Source organism: Pipistrellus kuhlii, unplaced genomic scaffold, assembly GCF_014108245.1.
Source record: "Pipistrellus kuhlii isolate mPipKuh1 unplaced genomic scaffold, mPipKuh1.p scaffold_m20_p_6, whole genome shotgun sequence".
Classification (NCBI taxonomy): Eukaryota; Metazoa; Chordata; class Mammalia; order Chiroptera; family Vespertilionidae; genus Pipistrellus; species Pipistrellus kuhlii.
The window spans coordinates 34,867,874-34,875,885 of record NW_023425562.1 but is presented as its reverse complement, the minus strand read 5'-3'; the positions used below and the strand labels follow the sequence as shown (position 1 = coordinate 34,875,885).

Below are 8,012 nucleotides of genomic sequence, written 5' to 3'. Positions count from 1 at the left end.
GAGAAGCAGAACAGTCCTAGATATGTATTGTAAAAATGTATGAAAGCTTTCTTATGGAAGTTAGTTCTTACCTGCAGAGCATGTACATCTTGTCTGGGAAATTTTGTTGGTCTTTGGCCTTCAAATGTATCTTATTAAACAGATAAAAAAAAAAAAAGGTGTGGGCAAAAATACGTTGAAGCAAAAATAGTCTTTATGATTTGGCTATTTTTGTTAGTGTATTTTTTAAATGATAAGGGAAAATGGAACAATGCTAAAAACCCTGGAGTTGATCACATGTGTAGGAACCATTGTGCAAAGGACTGAAGAAAAAAGAATCAGGTAAAAACCTGGAAATATGGTGCTGGGATAGACTGCTCTTTCTTTGGAGGTTTTTTCCTTTCTTTCTTTTTTTTTTTTTGGCTGGGTACAGTGAACGTTATTGATGGTGCAAGACAAATAAGGCTCCCTATGCCCCTCCCCTTCTTCAGGGCGTCTGGGATGGAAACAGTGGTCAGAAGATTCTTAGTGTGTTGGGGGATCGATCTGAGGCAAGGACTTCCCAGCAGCTGAGGGCCTGTGGTTCAGGGGACTCTTATCTCTTTGCAGGCCATGTGGACCATAAGGTCCACCACCCTGTTTCTGTAGCCAAATTCATTGAGGGCAATGCCAGCCCCAGCATCAAAGGTGGAGGAGTGGTTATCACTGTTAAAATTTTCAGGAGACAACCTGGTCCTCAATGTAGCCCAGGGTGCCTTGAGGGGACCCTTTGATGCCCGTGTCACTACCTTCTTGATATCATTGTATTGGGCAGCTTTCTCCAAGCGGCAGGTCCGATCCGCAACTGACACATTGGGGATGGGGACACAGAAGGCCATGCTAGTGAGCTTCCCATTCAATTCAGGGATGACCTTGTCCACAGCCTTGGCAGTGCCAGTAGAAGCAGGGATACTCGGGGCAGCCCCTCGGCCATCATGCCACAGCTTCCAAAAGGGGCCTCCATGGTCTTCTGGGTGGCAGTGACAGCATGGACTGTGGTCATGAGTCCCTCTGCGATGCCAAAGTTGTCATGGATGACCTTGGCTGGGGGTGGGGGTGGGGGCAAGCAGTTGGTGGTGCATGAGGCATTGCTAACAATCTTGAGGGAGTTGTCATACTTGTCATGGTTCACACCTATCACAAACATGGGGGCATCTGCAGAAGGGGCAGAGACTATGACCCTCTTGGCTCAGCCCTTTAAGTGAACCCCGGCCTTCTCCATGGCAGTGAAGACACCCGTGGACTCCACAACATTCTCAGCAACCCGCATCACCTCATTTGATGTTGGCGGGATCTCGCTCCTGGAAGATGGAGATGGACTTTCCATTGATGCCAAGCTCCCCGTTCTCAGCCTTGACTGTGCCTTTGAATTTGCCATGAGTAGAAACATACCGGGACATGTAGATCATGCAGTTGAGGTCAATGTAGGGGTTATTGATGGCGACAATATCCACTTTGCCAGAGTTAAAGCAGCCCTGGTGACCAGGCGCCCGATGTAGCCAAATCTGTTCACTCTGACCTTCACTTCATTTCTCAGAGTTGTGGCTGGCACAGTGCGGGAGGAGAGGCTGTCTGATGAACAGGAGGAGTAGAGAGCCTCCTGTTTGATTATACACCTCTTCTGCAGGATTCCTCTTAAACCTTCTTTTTTGCTCAGCCCTCACTAGGGTCACCAGCTGCATGCAGGTGTAACTTGACAATACCATACCTTAGCCTCACTGTCTATTTCTCATTTTCCTTGGACATTCTGGAGCGTTTTCAAACTTGCAGATGTGAGGGCAACCTTTGTTTAGTGGGGGGTAGGTATTATTAGAGAAATATTTTTCTCTTTCATGTCTTGGACAAACAATTCTGAAATGCTTCCTTTATGATTCTCTTAGAGCACATGTGTCAAACACAAGGCCCGCGGGCCAAATCCGTCCCGCCAGGCCTTGCAATGTGGCCCGCACCACGCTGTCATCACTGCACTCCGCTGCGTTTCCATCACAATGACAGTTTATGACTGTTCAGTAAACCATTCGGCCCGCAATTTAGGCTGGATTTTAGATTTTGGCCGCTTCTCTGATTGAGTTCGACACCCCTATCTTAGAGGGTTCCAGGGGGATCAAGCCTCACAGTTGCTCACAGTGGTGAGGAGCTTGATTGCTAGGCTTCCCCTTTTCCCTCTTGTACTCTTCCCGTCTCCTGCTCTGGGTCCTTGGGATCACACCTCAAAATAAAGTACCTATGCACTTGACATTGTCTCAGGCTATGCTTTTCTTTTTTTTTTCTTCTTTTTTTGTGGGGGGGGGAGTAGACTAAGACATAGGTCAAACACATGGCTTTTAATATATATATATATATAATTGATTTTAGAAAGGAAAGAAGAGGGAGAGAAAGATAGAAACATCAATGATGAGAATCATTGATTGGCTGCTTCTCGCACGCCCCTACTGGAGATCAAGCCCACAACCAAGGTATATGCTCTTGGCTGAAATCGAACCTGGGACCCTTCTGTTTGCAGGCTGATGCTCTATCCGTTGAGTCAAACCAGCTAGGGCCACAAGGCCTTTTTTGAACACTTTTGTTCTAATTGCTGAGGGAAGCACAGCTTTCTGTAAACACACTCTCCTCTGAGATGCTCCCTGTTCACTCACAGACCCCCAGCAGCTCTCTAGGTCTACGTAATACTGCTCCTCATTGATGATGCAGACCCTTATTGTAGAAATTGAAGCGAGGTGTGTTACTCTCTGACCTTACCTACTTGAACAACTCTAAACTGATCCTCTTATTTTTCCCAATATGCCATCCACGTGTGTGTGTGTGTGTGTGTGTGTGTGTGTGTGTGTATGTGTATGTTTTCTACCAAGGATTAATTCAACTCTTAGATTTTTCTAGAACCTTCCCAAACCACTTAGCTTGCAACAATTCTGCCCTCTGTGCACCCTTGCTGCTGTTTTTGTTTGGACCACCCATTTGATACTCACAGCATGGTGCCTTAAATTATTATTTATCTCTTTATTTATATGTTCTGGCTCAATTTGATTATAATAATCTGTGGGAATAGATTGTATCTTACAATCCAATATCTCCAGCAGGACCTCACACAATGCCATGAAAAATAAATGCGGAGACTGACTTTGTGGTGGCATGATCTGAATCAATGTTTATTAAACTGTATTTATAGGGTATTAATAAGCATTATAAGAACAAAAGTGTTCTGTGTTTAATCAACTTTGGAAACCCTGGAGGACTTCTCTGAGCCTTTAAATTAGCCAATTTTCATTGAAAATCCCTAAGAGAAAAACAATATATGATTTCCCCACGCTTAAACTATTTTTAAATACATGAGTTATCTAAACTACATAAAAATCCCACTGTTTAGGGCAGAGTGGGAGTGGGTTCAGGTAACAGATGGAAATACTACATGGTATGAGAGACACTTATACTTGAGAGTTAAAATTTTTACCACCTGAAAATCATTCATGAACATGTGCCAAACTTTGTCAGCTGTGCCAATTGAATCTATAAGAGCTGATGGAATATATAGAGAAGGCAATATGGATAAAAACCTAAATATAAGGTCTGAGACAATGTATAGAAGAAGACACAGGTACTACATTTTATGGACCTTGGTCTTAGAGAACATTTTATGAATTTGACCCCAAAGGCAAGGGAAACAAAGGCAAAAACAAATGAATGGAGCTATATTCAGCTAAAAAAGTTTTTCACAGCAAAATAACCTGACAACAAAACAAAAAGGCAACCAACCGAATGAGAGAGATTTGCAAACAATAACTCTGACAAATTGTTAATACCCTAATGATATAAAGAACTCATAAAACTCAACACCAGACAGACACCTCTCCCAAAAAGACAAATGGCCAGTCAAAAGTACAAGGGGATACTAACTCACACCTGTTAGAATGGCTAATGCCAAGTAATAACAAGTGTTGGAGCGGCTGTGGAGAAAAGGGAGCCCTCATTCGCTTCTGGTGGGAATGCAGATTGAGACAGCCACTATGGGAAGCAGTGTGACATTTCCTCAAAAAATTAAGAATAGAACTACCATACAATCCAGCAATCCCTCTTCTGGTATATACCCCAAAATCTTGAAAACACCTGTTTGCAGAGATATATGCATCCCTATGCTCATTGGAGCTTGTTCACGGTGGCCAAGACATGGAGACAACCAAAGCGTATTTTGATAGAGGATCAGGTAAAGGAGAAGTCATACATATATACAGTGGAATACGACTCAGCCATAAGAAAAGACGAAATAGCGACATTTGCGACAACCTGGATGGACCTTGAGAATATTATGTTAAGAGGAAAAAAGTCAGAAAAAGCGAAGAACCATATGATTTTACTCATATGTGGGATATAAAACTGAAACTCAGACACAGATAACAGTGTGGTGGTTACCAGAGGGAAGGAGATGGGACTGGTGGGGGTGAAGGGGACCTAATATATGGTGACAGAAGATGGTTTTACTTTGGGGGTGTTGGGCACACAATGCAATATACAGAACTTGTATCATGGAGCTGTACAATTGAAACCTATATGATCCTATTAACCAATGCCAGCCCAATCTATATATATAAAAGCCTAAGCAACCGTTTGACTGGCTATTTGACAGTAGCTATGATGCGCACTGACTACCAGGGGGCAGATGCTCCAACCTGTAGGTTAGCTTGCTGTTGGGGTCTGGCCAACTGGGACTGGGTGAGATGGGCTGGACATGCCCTGAAGCCCCTCTTTAGCCTTGATAGTGCACCAGTGGGGTCCCAGATTGTGAGAGGGCACAGGCCAGGCTGAGGGACCCCACTGGTGCATGAATCCATGCACCAGGCCTCTAGTAAATTTAATAAAAAACAAAAACATAAACAAACAAAATCTCACCTGTTCTCTAATGATAAAAACTGATAGGTTAGCAAATCTCCTGGGTATTTTATATCATTTCCTAGGCTCAAATGGCTTAAAATGTCTTTATAAGCTTATAAAATTTCAAACTTCTCATAGTGAGCTTCACCTTTAACTAAATAAATACAAGGAGAGAAAAATAGCATTTTATTTATTTTTTTAAATGGAGGAATTAAGGTAGAGAGGAATATCTAATCTGTGGAAGAAGGATTTGAAAAAACTCCAATTCCAACTCCCTTCCTCTGCTGAAAATGCACCAAGGTCTAGGCCACAGCCATGCCCAACTTTTTCTTCTGGACTTTATACCCTTTTTTTTTTTTGACTTTTTGAAATCTCAAACCTCTTATTCTGTGTGCCTCTATTCTTATAGAGTAGCATGTTTAAGAATATGGTCCTTGGATTTTGTGAAGGTGATCCCTATTCATGATAAAGTTTTGGAGCCACTGCCTTGGTTATCTGGTCCTTCAGTCTTCATTTCTTTCCCACCAGGCCTGGGTTTTATAGATAGTCATAGTAATGTCCTTAATCCTTGCCTGTTCATCCCTGTACCCAATCAATCTTCCACTCTACATATGCATGCCTCTCCCAGTGTTTGTGTTCTGCTGTCTACCTCAGAACTGCTATATAGAGAAAGCTATGCGTCCAATCAGATTGGCATTAATACAGACTCCAGCCAGGCCTTCCACGTAGCTCAGAAACCTTCTTACTTGTTCTTGGTCAGCTTGTTTTCTTTTCCCCACAGCAGCTATTTTAAAATGTACTACTTTTTTTTTTTTTTTTTTTTAAGGAATTCTATTCCATTCATTCTTCTCATTCTCAGCCAGCAATGTGTTCATAGTCTTTCCCTCTTCAAAAAGAAAATAGAGGTCATCATCAGAAAGGCATTCTCTTTCTGTCTCCCTTAAGCTTGCCTATGGCAGATCCTATCCCTTCTCATAGTCTCGTAGGAAGAGGCATCTCCCTTACCATAAGGTAAAACCCCCCCACCTCCTCTACCCTGGGTCTAATCCCTCCCTCATTTCTATCTTTCATTTCTCTTTTCTACTGGCCCTTTATCCTCTAGATTTAAAAATGTCCGCACACTAAGAAATAACTTCCCTAACTTACACTAACTCAATTTTCACTATCTCAATCTTGCCTGTCACTACTTTCTTCTACTTTAATTCCCTTTGATTTCTTAATTCATCATAATTTGGCTTCTGCCTCCAATGCAATGATTTAAAATTTAAAATTTTTTATTTATTGATGAGAGAGATAGGTAGATAGAGAAAGAGATAGAGAGATAAAGATATTTTGTTGTTCCACTTACTTATGCCTTCATTCATTGCTTCGGGATGACCTGACTGGAAACTGAACCCCACTTTGGAGTGTCAGGGTAATGCTCTAACTGAAGATCCAGACCAAGGCTCCAATGCAATTATTTTTAGTTTTATTCGAAAATTACTGAACAATCTCAAAAAGTAAAAGTCACCTATAAGTGCAACACTTAAAAAATGCAATTATTTTTAGTTTTATTCGAAAATTACTGAACAATCTCAAAAAGTAAAAGTCACCTATAAGTGCAACACTTAAAAAACAAAATAAGAAATGATTGTTTCCCTCTCCATTCACCCCCATTAGTATTATGATAGAACTGTAAAATGAATTAGGAAGCCTTCTGTCTTCCTCCACCCACCTGCCACACACACTTTGTAGCAGTGTGTAGGATAACCTGAAATAGAATAACTGTCATTGAATTTAGAGACAAATTGCCTGCAAACTTCCTGAATCTGGTGCCATTTCTGTGATAGAGCCTCAGTGTATATATTTTTTCAAATTCTATAGCTATTGTTTAAGTATTCTTCTTTTCTCTCTCTCTTTTTTTTTAAACTGTGCTCACCTTTTATTTTTATTTTTATTTTTTAAAATATATTTTATTGATTTTTTACAGAGAGGAAGGGAGAGAGATAGTTAGGAACATTGATGAGAGAGAGTCATCGACCAGCTGCCTCTTGCACACCCCCTATTGGGGATGTGACCGCAACCAAGGTACATGCCCTTGAACGGAATCGAACCCGGGACCCTTCAGTGCGCAGACCAACGCTCTATCCACTGAGCCAAACCGGTTTCGGCTAAGTATTCTTCTTATCATTGAGTCAATTTAAGGAATTTATATTTTGGTAGAACATCTGTGTTCTTCAGATTTTACAATTTTATTGGCAGAATAAAAGTGGCAGATATTATTTGTCAGTAATTTGTGATAGTCATAGAAGTCATTTTATGAGTAGAAAAAGTTACCATATAGAAACAAGAATAATTAAAAAATATTTTTAATTGGCCTGGTCAGCATAGTTCAGTGGTTGAGCATTGACCTATGAATCAGGAGGTCATGGAGCCATTCCCTGTCAGGGCACATGCCTGGGTTGTGGGCTTGATCCCCAGTAGGGGACATGTAGGAGGTAGCCAATCAATAATTCTCTCTCCCTCTCCTTCCTTTCTGAAATCAATAAAAATATATTTTAAAAAAGTTTAAGTTGGATCAGGTTGCTCACCTGCTAACTCTTCATTGATTTTTTAAAAATTACACAAAATAAAGTACGAACTCCAGACCATGCCCCACATGCCTGTATGAAGATCTGACCTCTGCTAACTTCTCCACCCTCATCTTGTGTCACTCTGTCCTATGCTTCAGTCACGAAGGTCATCTCTCTGTTCCACAAACACAAGCTTTTAACCCCTGTATGACATTTATACTCACTGTTTTTTCTTCGGATTGTCAGGAATAAACAGAATGCTTTGCTGCAGAATAGCAGTGGGGATCATAATTTAGATAGGCCCTTTTGAGGAGGTGATATTTAACTTGTCACCTATGAAGTTAGGCAGAAGCCAACTATGTAAAGGTCAGAAGAAGAATGCTTTCTAAATTGTGATTTTCCATTGTCAGTCTCAAGGAACGCATGCATACTATTCAATTTCCTTCACAGGAATTATGATAATATTTAAAATATTTAGTAAGCTATTTACATACTAATATATTTAGTGTACTAATATATTCAGCATATTTACTAAAAGATTGAGGATGCTATGTACATACTTACTAATCTCTTATTTCC

At 41.0% G+C, this 8,012-nt stretch overlaps 1 pseudogene; it reads right to left on the bottom strand.

Annotated features, from left to right (window-relative positions):
* Nucleotides 1-563: 563 nt before the first annotated feature.
* LOC118707910 lies at nucleotides 564-6,245 on the bottom strand (annotated as a pseudogene).
* Between the last annotated feature and the right edge of the window lie 1,767 nt (nucleotides 6,246-8,012).